The sequence below is a fragment of the Salvelinus alpinus genome, chromosome 14 (assembly GCF_045679555.1).
Source record: "Salvelinus alpinus chromosome 14, SLU_Salpinus.1, whole genome shotgun sequence".
NCBI classification, from domain to species: Eukaryota; Metazoa; Chordata; class Actinopteri; order Salmoniformes; family Salmonidae; genus Salvelinus; species Salvelinus alpinus.
This window is the reverse complement of record NC_092099.1, coordinates 24,952,444-24,964,770: the sequence shown is the minus strand read 5'-3', so window position 1 is coordinate 24,964,770 and position 12,327 is coordinate 24,952,444. Positions and strand designations below refer to the sequence as shown.

Sequence of the window (12,327 nt, the reverse complement as noted above, 5' to 3'; positions counted from 1 at the left end):
GTAAATAATATATCAGTACTGGGACAAAAGAGCACAGGAACTCAAGCTGAGCCTTGTGTGTAAGGGCAGATGGATGGGTATGTGTGTGTGTGCACATGCAGCTATTTGTTTGTGACTGTGTATGATACTTGTATAGAGACTCTCATGTGTGTGCCTGTGCATCCATCCAGAGGGCTTCTGTGTATGCAAGTCTATTTTGCACACACACACACACACACACACACACACACACACACACACATTCCTACTCATGAAAACATAGGCAGTCACAGAGGAGTGCACATTCACCATCATACAGACATAAAGACTCCTACCCTCCCAGAAAGGCTGCTCGTTTACACATTCAATCACTGCCAGGGTAATCTGGCAACACCGTATGAAACCAGACAGTGGGCAATTAGCACCACTAGAAGTCTGGTAATGGGCGCTGGTATCATTAGGCTGTATGAGTCATTGTCAGTGGGATCGGGCTTTAACACATTGTAATCCTCATAGCCTGGGCCCCTGGGGCTCTGGGAGAAGGACTGTGTGATGCCCTGTCTTTCTGGATCTGAGGCACAGCCATGGGGAGCCAATCAGACATCAGACATCCATCACAAATCATTATGATGATGACTTGTAGTTCATTATCAGTGGATGTGGCCCAGCAGGAGGGATCAAACCCCACAACACTGGTGTTGCATCAAGCACCCTGCTACAGGAGACTGAAACATCAGAACTGTGGATATCTGACCCAACGCATCACTGGGGGCACACTGCTTTCCTTCCAGGACATCTACAGCACCCGGTGTCACAGGACCGCCAAGAAGATCATCAAGGAACTCAGCCACCCGAGGCATGGCTTGTTCACCCCGCTACCATCTAGAAGGTGGAGACATCACAGGTGCTTTAAAGCTGGAACCGAGAGACTGATAGAAGCTGTTTATCTCCAGGCCATCAGACTGTTAAACAGTAATTACTAGCCAGCCTCCAACCAGTACCCTGCCCTGAACCTTAGACACTGTCACTAGCCTGCCGGTACTCTACCCTGCACCTTAGAGACTGCTGCCATATGTACATAGAGTCATTGAGCATTAGTTACTGTAGACCCCTTTCCTGCAGTCATATGACCTAGTGGCCTAATGGGTGGAATGTTATTAATATTTTTCATAATTCCATAATTAATAAACATTATTTGAAAAACTTGCAGAAAATCCGGTGTTTCTATGTCAAACGATTTTGTTATATTTCAGTCTTCTGTGACGTATATAAAGTGTACATATTGGGATGCAAACTCAAAATGTAATACATTTCAACGTAAATTTTATCTGACATGGTACAGGTGTCTTATTTTTTTAAAGCCCATAACCATGCATGTGAGGTGTATACTTTTGTTTCAAAGTAGATTTGTTTAAGACCACCAAGAAACACCTTGTGTGACCCTGATTTAGCACACTGCAGTAAAAGGTTAATAATGTTTACATAACGTTTTACCCACTTTATATGTACAGTATATACTGTATTCTAGTCATGAATCATCCTATATAACTACTGTTGTACACACCTTTTCTATTCACTTACTGTCCATATTGTCTTTACACACCATTCACATACATACAGTTGAAGTCGGAAGTTTACCTACACTTAGGTTGGAGTCATTAAAACTAGTTTTTCAACCACTCCACAAATGTAATGTTAACAAACTATAGTTTTGGCAAGTCAGTTAGGACATCTACTTTGTGCATGACACAAGTAATTTTTCCAACAATTGTTTACAGACAGATTATTTCACTTATCATTCACTATATCACAATTCCAGTGGGTCAGAAGTTTACATACACTAAGTTGACTGTGCCTTTAAACAGCTTGGAAAATTCCTAAAATGATGTCATGGCTTTAGAAGCTTCTGATAGGCTAATTGACATATTTTGAGTCAATTGGAGGTTTACCTGTGGATGTATTTCAAGGCCTACCTTCAAACTCAGTTTGCCATCATGGGAAAAGCAAAAGAAATCAGCCAAGACCTCAGGAAAAAAAATTGTAGACCTCCGCAAGTCTGGGTCATCCTTGGGAGCAATTTCCAAACGCCTGAAGGTACCATGTTCATCTGTACAAACAATAGTATGCAAGTATAAACACCATGGGACCATGCAGCCGTCATACCGCTCAGGAAGGAGACGCGTTCTGTCCCCTAGAGTGTAGCTCCCTCCAGTAACCACGAGCACAACCGTTCCTTGATTTTAACTGGCAGCTTTATTCTGTAGTTTTAGTCAGAATGATCACCTTCCGTGAGAACTATAAAGTAAATGAAAATACAGTTAAGCACACTCTTACAACATTCTTGTCTTACGAGTAACTTATTAGCTTGGTATAACTCTGAAGTGCTTACATAGATAAACAGTTTAGCCGGAGCTATAACAGTATCAGATTAAACACACGAATAAAGGAAAAATACCTCATTGGCTGCTTATTATAGAAGGGAGGAAATCAAACTTCACACTTATTATTCCTGGCATGAATTCACGCTTCATCCTTAATTATTATAACGTTACCATCCTAACATACACACTTCAACCTTTACGTACTACACCCGATGACATAAAAACTTAGCTAACACAGGGCGGGATTGCCTTCACTTCAAAGGTGTGTTGCTACGATAATGATCCCCGTTACAACAGTTATTAGCCACGTAGTTCCGCTTGTCTTATCATTTCCCCCGCATAGCGAACACGTAAACAATTCAAACAAAAAACAACGACATAGACTAACAGGTTAATTGTCAGTTACACTCCCACCAATCACCGGTGATTTCTGTGAAAGGGGTCTGCAGGTTTCTTGATCGGCTTCCAGGAGGGTGACTGTCTTATGGATGGGCCTCTCCAGATAGGTGGGTTTGGTGATGCGTTTACCTCTCTCATCCAGGGTTGAGTCGCTGATCAGTAACTTGAATCTTCTCACCCGCCCATCTTGTCCCGGGTACACTTCTATAACCTTTGCCAATTTCTACTGGTTGCGTGGTGCAGTATCATCTTGCAAGATGACAATGTCATTAATCCTTGCGTTTCTTCTGTCTTTATTCCATTTCTGTCTGTGTTGGAGGTTTAGGAGGTACTCTTTCTTCCACCTTGACCAGAATTCATTGGCTAAGAATTGTACTCTGCGCCATCTCTTGCGGAGATAAAGATCTTCCTTGATGAACTGTCCAGGTGGTGGTAAGATAATTGTGGACTTCATTGTCAAGATGTGATTTGGTGTGAGATATTCTGGACCTAATGGATCATTCAGATATTCCGTAGTTAGGGGCCTACTATTTAAAATCGCCATGACTTCATAGAGAAAGGTACGCAGAGAAGCACTGTCGAGTCTTCCGTCTGACTGATCAAGAATGGATGTTAAGACACTTCATATCGTGCGCATTTGCCTTTCCCAAACACCACCCATGTGACTTGAAGATGGGGTGTTCATGATTAACTCGCATCCAAGTTCCTTCAGTCGTGTTTGATCCATTTCTTTCAGGGCGTCCACAAACTCGCGTTTTGCGCCAATGAAGTTGCTGCCTTGATCACATCTGATTTGATGAACATTACCACGTATGGCAATGAATGAACACAGGGCATTGATAAAGGCATCGGTGGTTAAGTCATCAAGCATTTCAATGTGAACTGCTCGAGAGCCCATGCAAGTGAGTAGGAGCCCATAACGCTTTAACTCTCTTCTTCCGTCCTTGGCATAGAAAGGTCCAAAGCAGTCCATCCCGCAGTATGTGAAGGAAGGCGTGGTCTCCATGCGTTCCTTCGGAAGATCTGCCATCCTTTACTCTTCTGTACATCTTCTGAATTTCCTGCATTTCACACATTTGTAGATGTGAGAGGAAACTGCATTGCTGCATCCTAGGATCCATATACCGTTGGATCGCAGCTCATTGATCGTCATTCCACGTCCTTGGTGTTGTACTCATTCATGATAGTGCTTGACGAGCAGCACTGACAAGTGGCTATCTCTTGGCAGGATTGCAGGATGCTTCACATGGGAATGAAGAGTTGCATGAGCCAAGTGACCTCCCACCCTGAGGATACCTTGCTCATCCAGAAATGGACTCAATTTATGCAACTTGCTTGCTTTATCTTCGGTCTTGATGTCTTTCTGGTGCCTAAGGTTGTGTATCTCATGGGAGAAGGCTGCTTCTTGAACCATCTTTATAATGGTGAGCTCTCCCTCTCTCCTTTCTTCTATGCTTGTAGCTTCACTGGACCTCAGTTTTAAGCCTATGGCTTCCTTGACACGTCGTTTGAGCCTGGCAATAGCTTTCACCACTCTTGCCCAGTCTGAGAACTTGTGAAGGTGATCTTTCTTCCTTTGCCTGGGTATCATGGACCAGGGATTTCTGCAGCTCTGGATCATTTTCTGAGAACTCTCCCCCATTGACTTGTCCTTTGGGAAGTTCTTCTTGCCAAAGAAAGTCTGGACCTGTGAACCAGTTGGAAGCCGTGAGCTGTTCTGATGTGAGACCTCTGGAAGCATGATCCGCAGGATTCTCTTCAGAGGTCACATATCTCCATTGTTCGGGATCTGTGCTTTGCTTAATGCTTTGATTACGGTTAGCTACAAAGACATGGAATCTTCTGGCTTCATTGTTGATGTTGCCATGAACTACCTTCGAGTCTGTCCAGAAGTATTCCTGTAGACCTTGTATCTCTAGCTCCCTTTTGAGCATGTCACTTGTTCGAACAGCTACCACCACTGCTGAAAGTTCCAGTTGTGGTATGGTCGTAACCTTGGAAGGGGCGACTCTCGACTTCCCCATAACTAGGGAGCAATGAACTTCTCCTGCTGTGCTGATTGTTTTGAGGTATGAGCACTCTCCATAACCTGAGGTACTAGCGTCAGAGAAGTGATGGAGCTCATAAGTCTGTACTTCCTTGAAACTTGATGGCAAGTAGCCTCGTTGGATCCTTACTTCAGAAAAGTTTTGTAGACCTTGGAGCCAGAATTCCCACTGGGAACGTAAGTCATCTGGAAGGGGATCATTCCAGTCGATCTTGTCACGACACATCTGCTGCAAGATCTGCTTTCCTGCCAGGACAAAGGGTGCCACAAACCCAAGCGGATCATATACAGAGGCTACTGTAGACAACACTCCTCTTCTTGTGAGTGGGCGTTCCTTGACAACTACACTAAACTGGAACTCGTCTGACGCGACACACCACAGTACACCAAGCGCTCTCTCGATGTGTGGTTCACCCAGAGCCATATCCAGGTCTTTGGAACCCTCGGCACGTTCTTCCTTGGGAATTGTTGCTGTTGGAAATAAACTTGTGCAACCGAAGTTTGCGGAGGCTGCAATGCTCTCTTGCTTCTTTCACCAGCTGGGCCACTTCAACTTCAGACGATACGCTCGTCAACCCATCATCAACATAAAAGTTCCTTTCTATGAACTGGATAGACTTCTCACTGAAGCTTCCTCGTCCTTCGGCAGCAAGATGTTTGAGACCATAGTTGGCGCAACCAGGAGATGAAGCTGCACCAAACAAGTGGACCTTCATACGATACACTGAGGGTTGAGTCTCTAGATCTCCTTTCTCCCACCAAAGGAACCTTGGTCTTCTGCTTTCACATGAAACTGGTGGAACATGCGCTCTACGTCACACATGATTGCAACTGGACCCTTACGAAAACAACAAAGGACACCCAGCAATGTGTTTGTCAACTCTGGACCGGTAAGGAGATGGTCATTCAAGGACGTCTCTCGAAACTTAGCTGAGCAGTCAAAGACGACTCGTATCTTCCCAGGCTTTTGTGGGTGATAAACCCCATGGTGCGGGATGTACCATGCTGGATGCTTGTTAATTTCCTCCTTGGAGACCTTCTCAGCATCTCCACAAGCTATTTTCTCTTCCATGAATGCTGTGTAGTCCTTGTAGTACTGCTTGTCTCTCCTTAGCCTCCTTTCCAGGCACTTGAGACGGTGAACTGCACATGTTTTATTGTTCGGTAGGTTGGGTCTTTCTTCCTTAAACGGCAGCGGCATCTCGTAATGTCCATTGTCCTTGCGTCTGATGGCCGCTTTCATTTTTGTCAGGAACCGGATATCCTCTTGAGATATGAGGTCCTCTTCTGCAACTCTCTCGTTGAAGTCGGATTCAAGCATCTTGATAATGTCCAGTGCTGTGATTACCTCTCTTACGCGTGTTCTACAAACATAGTGTACTTGATTTGTGAGGTTGGAAGAAGATTGAAGGCTTGCCATCACCTGTCTAACGATAACCCGATGACTCACTCCAATAGCGTCGCCATAGTCGATAAATGGGTTTCCATAGCCGACTATGCTCCAGCCAAGGTCTGTTCTCTGAGCAAAGGGCTGATTTTCCTTACCAGACACAATTTCTCTTGGAAGGAGAGCCTGGGAGCAGTTGTAGCCAATTAAGAGGCCGACATCACAGCTCTGTTGAGGAGCAATCTCCTCTGCAATGTGTTCAAAATGAGACCATGCTCTTGCAGTCTCTGGAGTAGGAATATGATCTCTGTTTGCAGGAATAAACTCTCTCGAGTAGGTCGTTGGCAGAGGGATTTTCTTCTCCAAGTAAAACCCTCTAACCTGCAAACCAGACAGCTTCTGGCAGTGCACGATGGTATTCCTTGAAGCCATTGTAGAGAGTTTCAGTTGGACTGGCTCCTTCCTTGTATTGAGAGCTTGTGTTGTCTCTTCAAGGATAAAAGTGGGGTCGCTCTGGGTGTCAAGAAGTGCATACATGAGAACCTCACGATCTGGCTCGCTTGTGGTTGACACCCATACTGGAATAATTGTGGAGGTGTGAGTGTTGTTAATGTCCCTCACGACTCTGTTAGATATGGCCTCACTTGACGCTCTTGTCCCCTTATCTTGTGGGGGCTCTGTCTTCCTATCCCTTGACCTTTCTTTAGTACGATCTTCATGCAGGTAGGATGGATGCCTCCTCTGACACGTGTCACAGGTGTTCCTGTTATCACAATCTTTTGAACGATTCCCAGGCCTTAAACAGCCAAAGCACAATTTATTCTCTTGAACAAACTTCTGTCGCTCTGCGACAGAAGGCTTATCCATGTGAGCTTATCCATGACCTTCCAACATTTGTGGAGACTGTGACCTGACTTCTCACAGAAGACACAACTAGTAACAGTATCTTTCTCATCAGAGTTAGTTGCTAATACCCTTGCTCCGGGGCTTTGAATGCTTGGCGTCTTAGGTTTTCCATCTTCGCTTGGTTTCAAAGCATGAAGGGATGTTACAGGATTGCAAGCGATCTGAAAAACTGAAAATCTGTGTGCGAGCAAGGAGGCCTACAAACCTGACTCAGTTACACCAGCTCTGTCAGGAGGAATGGGCTAAAATTCACCCAACTTATTGTGGGAAGCTTGTGGAAGGCTACCTGCAACGTTTGACCCAAGTTAAACAATTTAAAGGCAATGCTATCAAATACTAATTGAGTGTATGTAAACTTCTTACCCACTGGGAATGTGATGAAAGAAATAAAAGCTGAAATCATTCTCTCTACTATTATTCTGACATTTCACATTCTTAAAATAAAGTGGTGATCCTAACTGACCTAAAACAGGGATTCTTTACTAGGATTAAATGTCAGGAATTGTGAAAAACTTAGGTTAAATGTATTTGGCTAAGGTGTATGTAAACTTCCGACTTCAACTGTATATAGTTATATTCCAGACTCTGGACCGGATGCTAATTTCCTGCAATTCTATTCATTTTGCCATACGGTTTTGCACTGGATTTTTGACATAGCGCACTCTAATACATCGACTGTTGTACATATCATTCTTAGTATATCTTGTGTAAATTAATCTGGTGTTTATACATACAGATTGCATTTTAATTACTGTCACAGTGCTATTTGGTTGTTAATTGTATTAGACATTTCTTGATTGATTTTATTTTGTATTTTTGCGTACTGTTTGACATTTACTGCATTGTTAGGAGCTAGTAACATAAATCTGCTAAACTGTGTACGCGACCAATAAACTTTGATTTGATTTTGATCTTTCAGAGATCCATCACAGATCAGACATCCACAGTCTGCAGGGTCCTGTCAAGAGAAGGGATAGCTTTATGGGCTTGAGGATGGGGGAATTTAGTAGATGAGCGGTTTGGGGAATTTGAAAGGGAGGCTCCTCCTTCTTGGGCAGGGAGGATGAGAGAGGGGATTTTGCATTGTAATGAAAGGTGGTGGGGGGGAATGGTATCCTGCTTTTTGAGGAGAGCAAGTGGTAAGAGCAATTGGTCTTGCCTTTCAGAGGGTGAGTGGGGTGGGGGTTGAGAGAGAGGTAAAGTAGCGGGTCCTATGGGGTTTGGGGTACTTAAATTCTGTGATGGAGAGGCTGAAAGAAGGGGTCAGGGTTGAGAGGAGGCCAGCTCAAAGTCAGCTGCTCAGACAGCTCAGACACCCCTCTCCAGGGATGCACGGAAGGTGAGGACAGTGACCCAGTTAGGAGGACCTGGCTCTGGCTGTGTGGTACCAGACATCCTGCAGAGACTGTCAGTACTGGCTGGACTGGAGCATCTCTCATCCTCATCTATTCCCCTTCCTTCTTCCTTCTTTCCTCTCCACCTCCCCTTTTCCTCTCCCCCTTCCTCTCCCCTGCCTACCATTGTCCATCTCTTCTGTGGTTTTCTCTCTCTCTGTCTCACTCTATTCTCTGCTCCCCAGTCTATTTTTCTCTCATCTCATCCCCTCTCCCCTCTTTATTGGTCTATTTCCATATCCTCTTGTCTCGTCCTTTCACCTCTCTTCTGTTGCTCTCTCCTACTGTATCCCTGCCAACCACTGTGCTATTCATATTTTTATTTTATGATTTTTAAAATGTATTTAACATTTATTTAACTAGGCAAGTCAGATAAAAACAAATTCTTATTAACAATGACAGCCTACCGGTAAACTGCCTTGTTCAGGGGCAGAGTGACAGATTTTTTACCTTAGGGTTTCGATCCAGAAACTTTTCGGTTACTGGCCCTACGCCCTAACCACTAGGCTACCTGCCGCCTTAAACACTAGGCTACCTGCCGCCCTAACCACTAGGCTACCTGCCGCCCTAACCACTAGGCTACCTGCCGCCCTAACCACTAGGCTACCTGCCAATAGATCTATTGATCCTGTATGGAATCAGAATATGGGTTGAGCTGACCTTGCTCTGCACTGTTAGGAGCATAGAAATAAGATTGAAGCTCCAACCCTGGCAAATGACTAGTTTACTCATTGGTACACTCGCAATGGTTGCCTGGTATTGTGATGCAATAATGTCCATGTTGTTTTGGAATGTTCTATCAACTGATGATGGATTGCCATGGTAATGCAGAATGTTCATTCAAATGAAGCTAACTGCTGTGGCTCATGGAATGGAATGTGTTTTTTGTAATGTCAGTTGAGTTTACTCAACAAACAATAACACAGATTGAAGGGTACACTTCCTGATTTTACTTCCTGGCATGGGTACACTCAAAATGGCTTTATGTCACCACTGACTTGAATGGAGATGCCCTTTCTATTAATTCTTATTTCTAAGACTCTGGATCTGTCTGAAAGTACACACTATTACCTATTCAGTAGTACACTACCAGAGCCCTAAGTGACTGACCAATGTGGTTGTAGTGAGCAGAATGGAAATATATCATTTGACATGTGGAATCTCTAACTGGCACACATGTAGGAGCATAGATACAGAACCCTGACAGAACTGATATATTGTCTATGTGTTGGAGAATGTACTGTAGGTGGTGGTAACTCTGATCTCCCAGGCCTAACCAATCAATCTCTTTCATTGATCAGGTAAAAGCTGAGGTTTAATATCAAACAACCCAGTACATTCTTTAGCCATAGAGGAGATAAGTCTTTGTGTAAATCCCATTCTAAACAGATGACTCTCCTATCCTTTCCTTCATCTGCACTGTGAAGGTGTTCTTAAATCAGTGTTGATAAAGACAGAGATATTAAGAGAGGAGGTCACTTGAGACCATTGAGATACACCCCTTATGGCGGTTTAGAGACACAGAGCACACTCAAGAGGACCCAGTCTCAGAGGTAAACCTGACACAGAATGAGGAAGGAACCCAGGACAAAGAAGCTCTTGTTACACCTGGACAACAAGGTTGTTCTCCCACACTGTCAGACAGCATGAGAAAGTGACCTTTATTAATATTAATGAGGAGGAGGAAGATGAAGAAGCAAGACCTTGATCTTCATAATTATGCTGTTCTGAGTCTGACTCTATCTCTCTTGCACGCACGCAAGCGCACGCAAGCGCGCACACACACACACACACACACACACTCTACTGGTCATGGAGCTTTTAATCATGTTGAAGCTATAAATTCTTGCTTAGTGGACTGCTTTACTGACACTTGAGGGTCTATGTTAAAGACTTGAGAGAGATAGCCTTGCGCTGCTTAGGGTCAATGGTTTTAATCAGTCTGCGTTCATCACGCACATGCACACACATAGCTGTCTTGTCATAATAAATAAACTGCTAAAAGATTAAACAGATCAAAGCTAATCCTTTCCAGAGCATAATGGTTTTGAACATCTCGTTCATGCAGTCACTTAGCCCACAGTTAAATACAAACACACGCAATACCACTGCCTTTGCTGTAGGCCTAAGTGATGCTGTTCTTTGTAAGACTGATCAGTGCGTCAACAAACCACCCGCAGTTTGTCTAGGGCTATACTATAGGCTGTATGATGCAGATATAAATAAATTAGGCTACATACACCATTGGATAAATATAGTACCTGAATCAATCATACTATTATTTTTATTCTATTGCATTAGGCCTACATCAGTCTCAATGAGTGTTATTGCCTTTGATGCTCCGACAATAACAAATATTGTGTCATGATGAAATCTGCTATTCTGAAGCTCATTCAAAGGGAATTCGTTGTTGGTAGTGCTTATTGAATGAGCAGTTCCGTTATTCAGAAATATGCTACAACGGGATGGTCATGTCATGCAAACAGACCTTTTTTATTTGACATCACAGAATAGCGATTTTATAACGTGTTTATTGTGGGCTGTCAATATATAGCCTAATACATTTCAGTGATAAACGCATACGTATTTAAATATACTTACTTTATGAGACGGGTAACGGGTAACCATCCCTGTATTGAAACGGTAAGTGTGCTGTTTATCTGATAGCCTAGTGATGCTCATCTCGGTTCCTCCTTGAGTCGACGGAGTCTGCAGTGGTACAGGACTTGCCCTAACCCATGCTCCGAGTGACACATTTTGACGTAATAACCCTGCTGCGAGGCCCGCCCATCCATTCCAGTAGGGCCTTTGCGCGCTCCATCTGCAGTCTCGTGCTTCATAAATTGTGGCGATGTTGAACTGAAATAGTAATTGTGACTCCACATTTGCTTTAGGCATGAATGATATTAAATATTAAATATTGTGCTTATTCGTTTGTATTGTATTGTTCTTCTGGCAATATAATGTTTGTGTCATCATCCCAAATCAACTGCATTATACTTAAAAACACTTCAACTTCAACCAGTAAAATGGCTCTTTGGCTAGCTTTTGCTACAGCCTATATCAATGAGCGTTAGCATTCTAGCTAACAACTGCTGCATCCAAAATAGTTATGTTGCAAAGATCACCACGAAATATAATCTTAGCGAATGTTCAAGCAAGAATTAACACACCATTGCAAGTAAATGAGAACCCCCAAAAGTTATTTTGTTTAGAAGTAATAAAAAGGTACATCTAGGCAGACTGGTGCAGATGGCGTTGGCTTTCATATGCCTCGATCACACCGATAGCTTTCTTGCGCAAAATGGCACACAGCACCATCTGGATGTGGCCAACAAAAGTTCAACATTCACCTGATGCTACCATTTCTGTCAAGTCGTTTTTACACATACAGTTTGATGCATACATTCGATAAATCCAAGGTATGCACCACACCGAACGCACTGCAACTGCCTCTGTAACGCAATGCTGCAAGGCAAACGCAGCGTTCCATTGGAAATATATGTAGTTCTGGTGTACCAAAACGCAATGACAATGTAGGTGTGATCGAGATGTTACTACCACCAAGAGTCGTGCCAGTGTGTCGTGTAGTGTGTCTCCTAACTTCGTGTATTCATGGTTACCAAGGGAAGCCAGGCTTCCCCCCCAAAATTACCAATAATGTATCTTTCATTTCTGTGTTTCATAACTTTCCTTAAATTTGCAAGAGGCTGAATGTATCTAACCGGAGAATCTATCTGATGCTGTTTGGTCAAATAGAGTATGACATTGTTGCCGCCCATAGCATTAAATGTAAGGAAAGCCAGAGAGCATTTGGCCTCCCTTAATAAATAA

The 12,327-nt window shown here is 43.5% G+C and overlaps 1 protein-coding gene across 5 annotated transcripts in view; it reads right to left on the bottom strand.

Moving 5' to 3' along the window:
* The window catches only part of LOC139538636 (inositol polyphosphate-4-phosphatase type I A-like), a 58,505-nt gene extending 47,133 nt beyond the window's left edge, over positions 1-11,372 (bottom strand). For 2 of the 5 annotated variants that reach the window (XM_071340908.1, XM_071340910.1), the window contains exon 1: positions 11,095-11,372. The gene's annotated coding sequence lies outside the window, so the exon portion shown is untranslated. The remainder of the gene's footprint in view (positions 1-11,094) is intronic. The other 3 variants (XM_071340909.1, XM_071340911.1, XM_071340912.1) reach the window with 2 other exon arrangements.
* Between the last annotated feature and the right edge of the window lie 955 nt (positions 11,373-12,327).